The sequence below is a fragment of the Python bivittatus genome, unplaced genomic scaffold, assembly GCF_059951505.1.
Source record: "Python bivittatus isolate LINGU-HERP-01145 unplaced genomic scaffold, Pbiv_v1 ctg000480_np1212, whole genome shotgun sequence".
In the NCBI taxonomy this organism is placed as follows: Eukaryota; Metazoa; Chordata; class Lepidosauria; order Squamata; family Pythonidae; genus Python; species Python bivittatus.
In genome coordinates, this window is record NW_028277075.1 from 103,356,876 (window position 1) to 103,370,179 (window position 13,304).

A 13,304-nucleotide genomic window follows, 5' to 3' on the forward strand; every position below is an offset into this window, starting at 1 on the left:
AGGCTTCCACTCATCCTGCAATCTCAGCCTGACTTTCAGAGAGTAGCAGAAATTTGATTCCCTCCAGGATCCACTCCAGGATCCCATTATTTAATAGAGCAATTAATGAGATTGTGTAAAATATTATCTGGATATATAGGAACTGTGCCTATGCATTGAAAACATAACACTAACTCTGAAAAACATTTAGATCTGCTTTCTGGGAGGTCTATGACCTCCTCCTCCTCCTCCTCCTCCTCCTCCTCCTCCTCTGATGATGATGATAGAAAACCACATGACACGACAGTTGCACAAAAAATGGGCAATAGAGGCAACCAAAAAGCTTCTTTGCCCACTTGAAGGTGCACCTACCAACTGGCAAAGTGTTGAATGCCATTCCAGGAAGGGAATGATTTCTTCCAGGAATTATCGTAATGTGCAATTGAATCATCATTTCTAGCACTGTAGCATCTTTCCCAGAAGAACAGTTTTCCACAGGCAATGATTCTAGTTAAGAGAAAATGTGGCCATCCAAAGAGAAAGAGAGAGAGAGAGAGAGAGAGAGAGAGAGAGAGAGATCATCATTTCCCCTGGTTTGCAGTTAGCTGAACCCTTGTACTGATCAACAATTAGGAGAAATGAGGGGACATTTTTCACAGCCTGTGCAAGGCGCATGATAAAACATCTTTGCTTCTCCTTGCATTTCCCGGTGCCATCATGTCAGGGTGCATTGTTTTTGTTGTTTTAAAATGAACACTCTTCCCATTCATTATTTGCTGGCAGAATGGCCAAATTCTCATTGATGACAACGATTAGAAAGACAGTCTGTCTGTTTTCAGTCTTAACAACCTTCCTTCCTGGCGTGTGATTAGACCTTTGAAGCTATTGAAAGTAGCCCTAATATTACTTCTAATTCTTTTCAAATTTGTGCTCAACACTTCCTTTCCTAACTGGTATTTTTCATAAATAAATAAATAATAAATACATAAATAAATGGAGCTATTTAATATTTAGGCAAAGAGAGAGGGAGCGAGCAATGACCCAAAGCATCATAATTTAAGTGCATTATTAGTTTAAGGAAGCACATTTTTAGTCAGTTAGAGGACTCTCATTCTTATTTTGATGTTTTAGAAATAATAAATACATTTTTCAATGTCTTGGCTTATTTTCCAATAACAAACGGGAACAGGAGGCTTTTGGGAGGTGAACCACTTCCCACAGCATCCATACATATTCCTCCAAACTTCATTCTATGTAACCTGGATTCAGTGGGTGACCATACTTGGCTGACCTTGGCCGATTTTGGGCACTAAGCAGGGCAAGCCCTGATAAATTCTTGGATGGGAGATTATTTAGGAATTCCAGAGCTGAAAGCTAGACTGGGAGATGGCGGGGGGGGGGTGGTGGAATAACTGAAAAGGTGGCACTGGCAAACTGCTTCTGTAACAATGCCATGAAAACTTCTCCAGGAATCTGAAGGACATCCTTACTTTACTGATCTGAAGGAGATTTATATTCAAGTTCATTGCTATATTAAGGTCCTGCGTCATAGCAAGCTTTAGCAAGCAACTATGAGGTCAGCTCCTATTCAGCCCTTGGCAAACTGAGTTAAATAGTGTTAGGGTTAGTAGCAAGATGGTCTGGATGAGTGGCTATGAGGAATAACAACAGCATGTGCAACTCCTTCCTGTATGCCAAGGGTGGACATACTTTAGGGCCGGAATTAATATAGCATAGGGAGGCCTGAAGACCACAAGGTGGGTAGAGCTATATCATACATCTAGTTGGAGCAGTGTTTGGGGCAGGCTTGGTGAAAATAAAAACAGTGATATGCCTTTTTTTGGATTCACGCTACAGTTTTCATGTCTTTCCTGCTTCAGACTGGTAGAAAATGGTAATGCCACCTTTTGGCCCTCATGATCACAGGAAACCACAAAGGTCCTCAAAAAGGTGGCTTGGGCCATGCCCACTTTTACAACATATAAATAATTAACCTTGGCTTAGACATTCACTGAAGGTAATGGGAATGCATCTCCCCTCGGCTTGTCTGTAGGCTTGTTGGTACCTACCCTCTGGAGATCCAGCTAGATCAGATGTGGGACAAATCAAGCAGATGGGACTCCGGCTGCAACTCAGTTTTAGGCCTTCCAAGCTGCTCTGCAGGCAAAGCCATTATGTATTGCTCAGAAGAAATACATCTTTATTATCTCTGTGCAGAGTAGTTTTCTTGGCCTCAGTGTAAGATTTAGGTGAGCCACTTCCTCGGTAACACTCTTAGCACTATTGCCTGATTGCTAGCTTGATTAATTACATTGGCTTTCATTGTTTCAATCTGTGTGCATTTACACATGAATGGAAATGACTGTTATAAAGAAAACAAGCACATTAGGTTTTAGATGACAGGACTTTGTGTTACAGCAGGCCCCACAACTTCCTATGGGAAAGGGAAAAGAACAGTCTCTTCACCAAATCCAGGCATTTTGCACATTAATAAACTTGCAAGTTGCTTCTGTTTCATTGTAATGCAGTCCTATGACTACACAAACTTGTATCCCAGGAAACTCAACGGGACTTTTGCCCAGGGAACAATACAGATAAATCATACCATGTTGAGCTTCTGTCCTAGTAGGATTATTTTAAAAAAGCACCACAGATATTAATGGTACTGTAAACTGGTGTGGTCTGCCAAAACAGACTGATGGCAATCAATGGAATCCATTGGTTCCAACATTCTCCACTCTCAAACTATTTTCAAATATAGTTAGGAGAGAGGCATTAGGAGAGACAGTTTGCTATAGTGGTGAAGACGCTGACTTAGAAAGTAGGAGACGGTGAGTTCTAGGCCTCCCTTAGGCATGAAAGCCGGCTGGGTGACTTTGGGCCAGTCACTCTCTCTCAGCCCAACCCACCTCACAGGGTTGTTGTTGTGGGGAAAGTACTGTAGAGCAGGGGCAGGAGTATTAGATATGTTTGCTGCCTTGAGTTATATATTTTTTAAAGTCAGGATAATAATTATAGCATTCAAAAGTTAGGTTTATGAAATACAGTTGCATTTTTAAAAGGGTGTGTGGGAAAGATAACTTGTAGGTTTAATAATATACGTTGAGAAACACTATACTGTATATCAGTGTTGTCCAAACCTGGCCGCTTTAAGATGAGTGGACTTCAACTCCCAGAATTCCCCAGCCAGCCATGCTGGCTGGGGAATTCTGGGAGTTGAAGTCCACTCATCTTAAAGCGGCCAGGTTTGGACAACACTGCTGTATATGAACAAGGGCACCTGAAGCGGGGTTAAAATACGCAAGATAGCAGATGGGATGTTGCAATGCAAGCCCCGCCCTTCTGTATGGGTGTTGATGTCATTCAAAAGTTCTAAAGGGGCGGGGCTTGCATCACGACATTCCGTCTGCCGTTTGGACACACACACCCTGAAGATGCCATTGCACATGGAGGAAAGTTATGAACCTACCACAACATACCAGGTAAAACTGCACATGGTAGAAGTTTCTTTAAAAAACATCAGAAAAATGATATACCAGAGAGGCTAATGAGTAAAACCTGCAACATCGACACAGGCCAGATTGAGAATGGCCCTCGCTTGGGTGCTAGTTTCAGCATGTCTGTTTAGGCTTGCTGCTGAAATTAAGCCAGATTTCTCCAACCTAGCACCTTCCAGTTCCATGGAATGACACCTCCCACATCTCTAACTTGCAGGGCAAAGGTCCTACAGCTCTCTTGTCTGGGGAAGATGGGAACTGTAATCCAACACACCTGGAGGATGCTAAGTTGGGGGAAAGCAACTGAGCCAACCTTTCAGTCAATGTGACATTCATAGAGAGGGGGGTGGCAGAGTTATAATAAATACAGCAAAGGAGAACAAGATGTGTCCAGGCTTTCCTGTCATTTGGCTACTCAGACATGGTCCTCGAACCATTGCCGATGCCCTGCGGTAATAAAGACATTCAGCTCCAGCTAAGGCAAATAAAAGCGATGCTGCCTGCCAGCATTCCGGCCCTCTAAACTATAAATGTGATATCGGACAGAGAGGAGCTAATGAAAACAATCACATTAAACATAGCTCGACAGTGTTCGGCACTCAATAAGTGAGCAGCAGGCTTACAGAAAACAGGAGGTAGCAGTTTGCAAGGAGCAGCGTTTTAATGTGATTGGACTATAACAGACAATCTATTTACAGCATGCTCTGGGGAGCTTATAAACAAATGTTGAGTAATTTCAGCCAGCAGTAATTACCCTTGCAGCTGACAAGGATAGCATGATACTTTCTCCTTCACCTTCAGCCCAGTCCAGAAGGCACTGTACACAATGGCATTTCTAATTATTTCTGCATTTCTTTTGATGGCCAAAGACCAGTGTGTGCTATTAGAAAACATGTTAGAAGCTTTAAAATAATAATAAAAGCAACAACAATCCACCCGAACTGGGACATTTAGAAGTCATCCATTATGACAGCAGATCAAATGATTGCTCCTGAGGAATTCTCTGTCAGATCATGGTTTGCCCGCTTAACTAGTTTCCCTCACCAAGAAGGATCCTGTAAGCCTTCTTTTCCATTTTGAGCCACAGAAGCCCTCCAGATGTCAGGAAACTCACCTGTATAAGCCAGGTGGGCAGGCCATGGATGCCTTACACACCTTGGCTAGTGAACTCAGCACTGCTGAGAACTTTCTGACTCGGAAGCTTGTAGGAGCAGCAAACGTGGGTCAGCATGATTGGCAACAGTTCTGTCAATGTGATGAGAAACGTTTGCACAACATGGACAGTGTGGGCAAGATGGAACTCCTCACCATCCTTTTACACAAAAGTTACTGGAAATTCCCAGCAGCGGCAACAGAAATGGAAGGCTGGCATATAACTATGGCATGCAGTTCAGCAGAAGACAGAAGGACCCTTACAGCCCCATTCTGGTGCCCATTGACTGGGAAATAAGTTCTCTTCTGTTTAATGGGGCTTACTCCCAGCTACTGACTTAGTTGAGGGTAAGCCCCAGTGAATTCTGTGAGATTTACATACCAGTAAACACAGAGATTACAATGTGAGTATCAGCCTAAATGTTACACAAAGATAAATAAGTGTCTGTTTGCTATTGCTCATGTTTAACATACAAATACAGTGGATGATAGCTCCCTGAGGGGCTTAGCTGTATAATGCCCATGGTGGCAAATGAGCTTTTCTTGAATTCTCACTTGACATTTTCCGGCCTACACATAATGTTCAAGGTCTTGGCCCTATTGATATTAACCTTGAAATCCCTCACCAGCTTAGGGCCTGACTATCTAAGGGACCAGTTATCCCAATAGAAATTTATCCAGCCATTAACAGCTGAGATGCCCCACAGTCAGAGGCTCACCTGGCATGCAAAAGAGGGCATTCTCCAGGGTATGGAGTAAGAATTGTGTTTTGCCCATTCCCTTGGCATTAGAAGACCCATAAAGATGCATCTCTTTTACTAAGCTCTTGAGATTTAAATGACTTTAGCATTCATGTTATGCTTTTTAAAAAAATCTTTTGTATTTTCTTTCAGATTTCTGAACTACTTTGATGGTTCATTTGTGTAGAAGTAAGATATCAATCAAACAAATAAAAATAAAAACAATTATGGAGGCAGTTAAAAGCTTCTGGGTCATCAGAGGGTTTGCCATGAGGTGCCAGCAATATGCTTTCTCCTTGTATAATGAGGCAGGAGAAGGCTGGAAGGAGTAACTGGACTTTGTAATGTGTGAGATTCCAAACAGTAAACTAAATATATTCTGCAGTATGATTGAGGGCCTGTACAAATATGGCTCATAGGCTTGGAAATTGGGTATGTAACCTGGTCCGGATAGGCAGGCGCTCACCTTGAACAATCAGACGCATTGCTTGAGAATATTCCTGGATCCAGTGTAGTTCCTGGAGAACTATCAAGATTGCCCTGATGGCTTGGAGTGCCTTTTATCAGCTTTGGCTGATCCACTGGTTCAGACAATTTCTAAATAATTATTTTCTGGTTACAGCCGTTTGATGAACTTCCAGGTGGACTCCTATGATGCATTGTACATTGGTGTCAATCATAACTAGTGCAAAATATGGCTGCGGTGCATGTATAGAAGCCTCTCCCGGCTCCTGGACTTAATTGGGGAGGCCTTGGAGCCAGAGGGTTCATCTCAACATGGCAAACTGCATTGCCTCCATCCCTCGGTGAGGACAATTGTGTTGCCTCTAAGGGGTGTTATGCCCCACCAAAGCTAACTGCAGTCATTCCTCCCACTTCTTGATTTGAATCCAGGTCTCCATAACCCTATCCCAAATTTTGCACACAACATGATGATGTTGAGTTAGTTGTCAGCCAGTATGCCTTTTTCCTGTCCTGAAGAGCGAACCTCCTGACTCAAGGCATAATAGAAAGACAGACATGGAGAATATGAATGTGTCTTCTGGACATCCATCAGACAATAATGAAATGGGTCTTTTCAGGCATCTCTACTACAAATTAAGCATTACAGATCATTTGCTGAAGTGAAGAACAATAGAAATTTCGTTTTGCGCTGTTGTCCATACTCAGAAATGTGCCAAACTGCTCCAAAGTAATTGGGAAAGTCGGTGAACTGTGAGGTGCACTGGTTCACAAACATCATGGACAGTTTGGCGTTCACTGAGCTTTCATCCGCCTCAATAAATTCCATTCAGATTTTTGCTATAGGAACTGACAGCAGATATCTAATGCCCAAAAGTATATTATTTACGTTTTTTGATATGTTACATTGCATTACATTCTGTCACGCTGCATCTTGTGAATGACTGATACAATATTGCATAACATGAAGTGACATGATGACAAATATTAGAACTATATATTAGAAATGCTGTAACTTGGAACTATAGGTCCTTTTCAGTGGTTTCTAAAGGGTTGAGTAACTCCAAAGACTCACTAGATTTTTTGTTGTCCTTTAACTACAGGAAAGCTCTACAGTGACACACAGTCTCACACACACGCACGCACGCACACGGACCTCATTTCTCATCTGAATTCCAGTACAGAAAATCTCATTTCTGCAATTCCACTACTTTTTCAAAATCATTTTTAGAAGGTTTATAACGGTAGAAAGAGCTACCAAATGTAAATTCGGGGACCATGCAAAAGGACACCCACGGTTGCAAATTAGTTGGACATCAAGGGAGCCATGGAAATCTATTGCAAACTCTAACAATGTGTTAGAGCTGTTGATTGCTTGCACCACAGCTATCCACTCATTTCTAAGATAACAGTTGGCAGAGAAAGAGAACATTAATTTGTCCTTGTTCTTGAGACTGGCAGGTGTCACTTTGCTCCAGGTAATGTGAGTGACAGATATTTTGCCGTTGATGAAATAAGAATGCAGACATTCAAGAGTACCTCTGGGATTTCACTGGTCATTTGTGGCCAGCGCAAGGGCAGAGCGCACTGCTTTGCTAACCATGAACTGCCTGCTGTTGCTACCACCACTGGAATCAGCTGCAGTGTGTTCTCTCTCTCCCTGTACATTACTACAAAACTGCTGGGGATGTTTGATGGTGGTGCATAAGATTGATTTGGGATCACTACTGTCAGACTGCTAACTTATTATAATTACTTTCCTTGGGCTGTATAATTTGATGGAAAATTACTTAATCCAAGAGGAAATGTTCAATGTTTTTATAAATCTGATCAGAACTTTCTGTCCAAATTCTATTTAGAGAAATAATATCAATATCAGAGAGAAATGGCATATGTATATACATGGGGCGTGTGTATGATAAAACTACAAGTTTACATCTTTTATGCAGAAAATATTAATATTCCACAAAAATGTGATAGAAAAAATACTGCGATGTGCATGAATTGCCTGTGCTAGTTGTAGGTTTATACTCCTTCCTTTTCTCCTGCGTGTTCCCTTTGTGATGGGAGATGTGGCTGACTTATCTAAATTAAGAAAATTAATATTTTTAATAATACATGTAATTTAAAAAGAAGGAAATAGTCCACTTGGGAAGGCATAGAAATACATTAATCCTTGTCTTTTTGTAAACTAATTTAGAGGAGAGATTGTTAAAGACTAAGAAAACCTAGGATAAGAGGTGGAATAGAAGGCAGAGAGAGAAATTAATTTGTGAATCTGTATATATGCACATGTTAAATTTGTTATTAAAACGTATTTAAAATAAATTTCAAACAAAAGAAATTGGTCTTCAACACATACATGGTTCTGCTTTCGTTTTTAAAAAACTGTACTTATGTTCAAATTCTGTTAAAAGGTTCAAAATGCATTTAATTATTATGTACACAAAAACACTCTGGTTTCTTGAATAATCCATTAGTTGAAAACTGGAAGAGAGAGAACAAAAGTATTTCACAGAGTATAAAACCAGAAAAAGAAAAGAAAAGAAAAAGAATACATTTTTTAACAAGACATCTCTTTTGGGAGGTATCTATTTATAGTTTTATGTTAATCTTTGCTGTAGCATCTGTGTTTCTTAGGCAATGATCAACGTCATGTTGGTAATCATGGAAATAATATGGAAAGAATTTTGAGCGCTTAAAAAAAACCAGAGTAATAGAATAACTTACAACGTATAGTCTAATGGGTTGATCTATCTAAAGTTTCCAAGGATTACATCTCCTGTTAAAACATGCGACTTAAAAGTACTCAAGTTGAACTGGATTGCGCCCAGCCTCGTGCATTAGTGTGATTCATCCTTCCTTTCTTGTTGCCTGTTACTCTAATAATTTCCTGTTAGAAGAGGAAAAACGTCATTGTCTTATGTTGTGAAAACCTGTCAGTTTATGTGAATTGTTTACATTCAATAAAACAGAGATGGAGATGTTTGTAGAACCAAAGAATATTTTAATGCTGTTTGCCCAATGTGAGCTTATCACTGGTGTATGCCTTGCACTAAATGCATCAGAACATAAGTAAGAAGCCCTGAGTGGCATGCAATCTCTTATAGGAATTGTAATAATGATGGCTAATTGAAAGTACACTTCTCCTTTGCAATTCACTGATACTGTGGAACCTTAACAAAATCAACACTTCTTTTCCCTCCTGCCAAAGGCAAATATTAAAAAACTTCTTTGGGAATGCCTTTCGATATGCTCCCTTCCCATCTTCCTTTAATTAAATTGAAATGTAGGTGATCACATATCAGCAGAACTTTGTTTATGATTTGTGTTTCTCCAAATCTTTCCCAATATAGGGTGGTGGTGGTTTTTTGCCTAATTGTACATAGAACAAATGCAAAATCATCACTCTATTTCTCCCTGTCTGCCAAACAAAACCACAAAACATGTGTGTGTGTGTGTGGGGGGGTGTATTTTAAACTCCATAAGGAACAGGGAACAGAATACAGCTAAGATAAATACTAGAGTAATATCTCTGAACTAGATGTGTTTCTAGATGAAACCAAGCAAACTGAGATTCCAACCGAAGTGAAACTGTCTCAGAGCAGCCCGTATTTAATCTAGCCTTACCTTGAGATCATTAGTTGTTGTGCCCAAGTGATACACATGAAACCAGAGGGTCCTTGCAATGACTTTGCAAGGCTCCTGTAATTAACGGTGAGCCAAAGGAGGAGGGAGGGAGGATGAGTCGTATCCTGGTGGAAACTCTTCCCCCAAGGCTGCAGCTATGGTCTGGAGATGTTAGCCAACATTAACTAGATGACCATTTCTGCAGGACCCTGGAAAAAAGCTGCCCAGCCCAGGGCCCTGCTAATGCTGTGGATCCTGGGATATGAGATGTCCACCATCACCTTTTGTTGTAGCTGACATTTGGAAAGGTTCCGACCACAGAGGCACCTTAATTCTCTTCCATTCATTTGCTTCCCTGATTCTCCTGGCTGGGGATAACCAGTGAATGATAATGAACCTGGGAAGAGACAACTTATTCCTCCACCTTTGAATGTGTTCAGCATGGATTGAAGGCTTTCTGTGAATCTTGTGAGAGGAAAAAAAAACACATCTTATTAGTGCTGATTGAATGAGGTTGCTAGGAGAAGGAGAAGGAGAAGGAGAAGGAGAAAGAGAAGTCCTCTTGTGTTTATGAACTATTGCATGCTATGAGGTGCCTGCCCCATGAAGAAAATCTGGGCTATGTATGTGCCCTATACTGTGTGACCCAGAATGCTGGCCAGTTTTCATGTTTGCAATTCAAGATCATCGAAACAGCATCTTTTGATTAATGTCTATCATTAATGCTGGCAACAAAGACTTCATATTGCCTTCTCCCCCCAGATGTTGTAGTTTTCTGCACTTTTATAACTTGCCAAGCCTTTAACTGTCTCCCCTCCCCAGGTAACCACCCACTTAGCATAACTGCATGCTCTCTTGAATAAAGGGTCTAATTTTATGTGGACCTCTTTCATTAACCATTTAAGCCAAGTCCTACATGCAATAGGAAATGTGGAGCTGGGGCATATAAAACATGGCTTGTGAGCAATTTTTATATCTGATGTAGCTGCAGGAGAATTTTCACCCCTGACAAAAATACCAATAGACACACAGAGGAAAAAGTAGCCTGTCATAGATAAAGCCATAGGATGGCATTTATTGGTCTCTCTCTGTCAAAGGATTTGGGGATCCCAGATGGGTCTCATCAACATGCTGACAACTTAATGCATTTCTTTGCAATGAACAAACAAAAAACATTCAATGTTCTTTTGTTTGTTTTCACCTGTTCATTGCTTTGTATTCCTCTTTATATATATACATGTTAACAACAACAAAAATCACTAATATGGATTGTGGGAGATTAGCTGGCAGAAGCATAGACCCCAGTCAAAAGACTAAATGCACATGTTACAGACTAGTATTTGTGATAAACTCAAATATCCCATTAGTTGAGGAAACCCTTAAGGCTCTTTCTTGCACTCCACGACAGCACACCAATGACATCAAGAGCAGAAGGCATTTCCACTGACTAATATTATATCAATCCTCTTTCCCTACTCTGTCCCAATAGATATCACATTCCTAGCTGCCCTGGAGAACCTCTTAGTATTGAGTTCAAAGCCCATGAGTTCAAAGCCCATGGGCTGTGTGAAAGAAAGCTACATGTTCTCCTTTGGACCATGGTGGAAGAAATTTTACCTGGCCTCCTGGAGTACCTCTCCAATTTCTAAACTGAACTGGCCCCTCACTAAAAATCAATCTGCTCCCCCAAATCCCTTGCTCCACATGTATAGTAATACACAGCAATTGGGCATGATTGCTCCATGCCTCCCAGTTCATGGAAACACCAAGTGAGAATTCTATGAGAAGTCTCCACTTGGACCTTGGTGAACTGGACAGGGAGGCATTCTGATTTGCATCTGGTCCATGGGTCAGAGATTCCCCATCTTTTCCATAGGACAAGGGCTCTAGCTATATGGCAGAAAGTATGCTTTGAATGCAGAAGATTCCCAGTTCAGTCCCTGGTATTAGTGAAATAAAGGGACTTCCTTCTTCTTTCAAAGTTGGCACTAGTGACCTTGTTGATGTAGAGTCCTCTCATCCCGATCATTCACACTCTTGTTTTCCCCAGTCTTGAGCACTATGTAGCTCTCAGTGTGGAGTTGCTTTTGAAAACTGGTCCTTTGCTCCAGTTGGCTTAGAGTACAGCTGCAAAGGGTTTGGATCTTATGGAGCAATGTGTCACCAGTAGCGCTGTTTTCCAAGATGGTTCTAGGCTCCATTCAGTGGACTGCTGCCTTTGCGCTTCAAATATCCAAAACATCACCTCCCACCATGTATATCTCTCCACCCCCACCCCTCTGTCCTTTCGATTCTCTCCTTGAAGATCTAACAAGAGGGCCTTTTCAACCGTGACAAAGATATGGAATGGACTAGATTTTTAGAGAGGTTTACTTGGCCACAGTGCAATCAGTTTTGAGAGGAGCCATTTACCGAAGTAGGGTTTTTCTGAACAGGGTCTGCAGATGGGGGCTGGGGGAGGAGCACAAATTGCTGTTGTCTTGTCATTTGGATGCTCTTTTAAGTCTGTTCTGGTTCTTTTCTGTTGTGGATGTTACTTTTTTTTTTCCTGTGGAATTTCTACCTGCTCTGAAATTATTAAACTTACAGAGCCCCTGTTTTTTAAAAAAATAGAAAAGAGGGGCAACTCTTTGCTGCTGCCACTGCTTTGGATTATGGTTTCATAATGTGAATAGTTTATGTTAAAAGACCTGTGGCTCCATGTGAGCCTCTCCAGCTGAAAGAGTCCTTTTGTGGAATTAACAGCTGGAAACTGAACATCAAACTGAGTTAAAAGAAGTCTTGGCTTTTATTTTACTTTTGTCCTTTTGAGGGTGAACCACTACCTTGCAAGCCCAGTCTGAATTGTTATTAAGCTCATGAAATGAAAGAAAGGAATCTTCCAGGGATCTCCAATGCTTAGCTGTCATGTCTCCCCAAAGTCTGGAGGGGACATTTGTTAGCCTCTTGCAGAAAACAGAGCAAGAGAGTCCAGTGTGTAGTTTAAAAACAAGTAACTTTCCTTGCTTTGTGAATAATCGGGCTCTGGAGTCTCTAGGCCAGGAGTGGGCAGCCTGGTGCCCTGTAGATGTGTTGGACAGCAACATAATATCTTGCTATTAGCCAGGATGGCTGTGGCTTATGGGAGATGTAGTACAATGCATCTGGAAAGCACAAAATTGTGTTTGCAGCTACTGCTGTAGCATATTATCCATTAGTGTTCATTAGATCTTGCAAAGCAATGCTAAATAGTAAAGCCTTAATTTAATGAAGAAATGGGGGAAAGAGGTGTCCATTAAAGCTGAATGTCCATTAAAAGTTGCATGGGATTTTTTGAGCCCTCCCAGAATGTCTTTTGAATATTTGCATTCAGGGGGTAGAATTGGATTGAAGCCATGGTGCTGGGGTAAAGAGGATTAACCTTTTCCCTCTTAGCATCACAGCATCAAGCTTTAAAGTGAATTGTGTAAGTTCTGGTCCAGGGCCTCCCACAACATTGGATTTGTCTTCTAGCATCTTTTCAGATGCTGACTCCATCCATGTGTGTGTATGTCAAAAAAAATCAAGATGGTGGCAACAACCACATGACCAAAGCCCCACCCCTTTTTTACATAGTGTTGTCCCATCCTTTTACATAAAAGGGGCAGCGCTTTGGTTGCTGGCTTTTTTGAACCTCCTGCAGATCTCTGCCCTAAAATATATTTTTAATTATGAGAAAAAAATGATTAAATTATGAGAAAAAAATTGTATTACCTGTACTTCACTCATTTAATTGAGATGTAATTACATTTAGTAATCAAAAGAGCATAAGTTTTTAATCATATCTGTGCTTGAGGATAGCCCTCAATCTGAAAAAATTGAACAC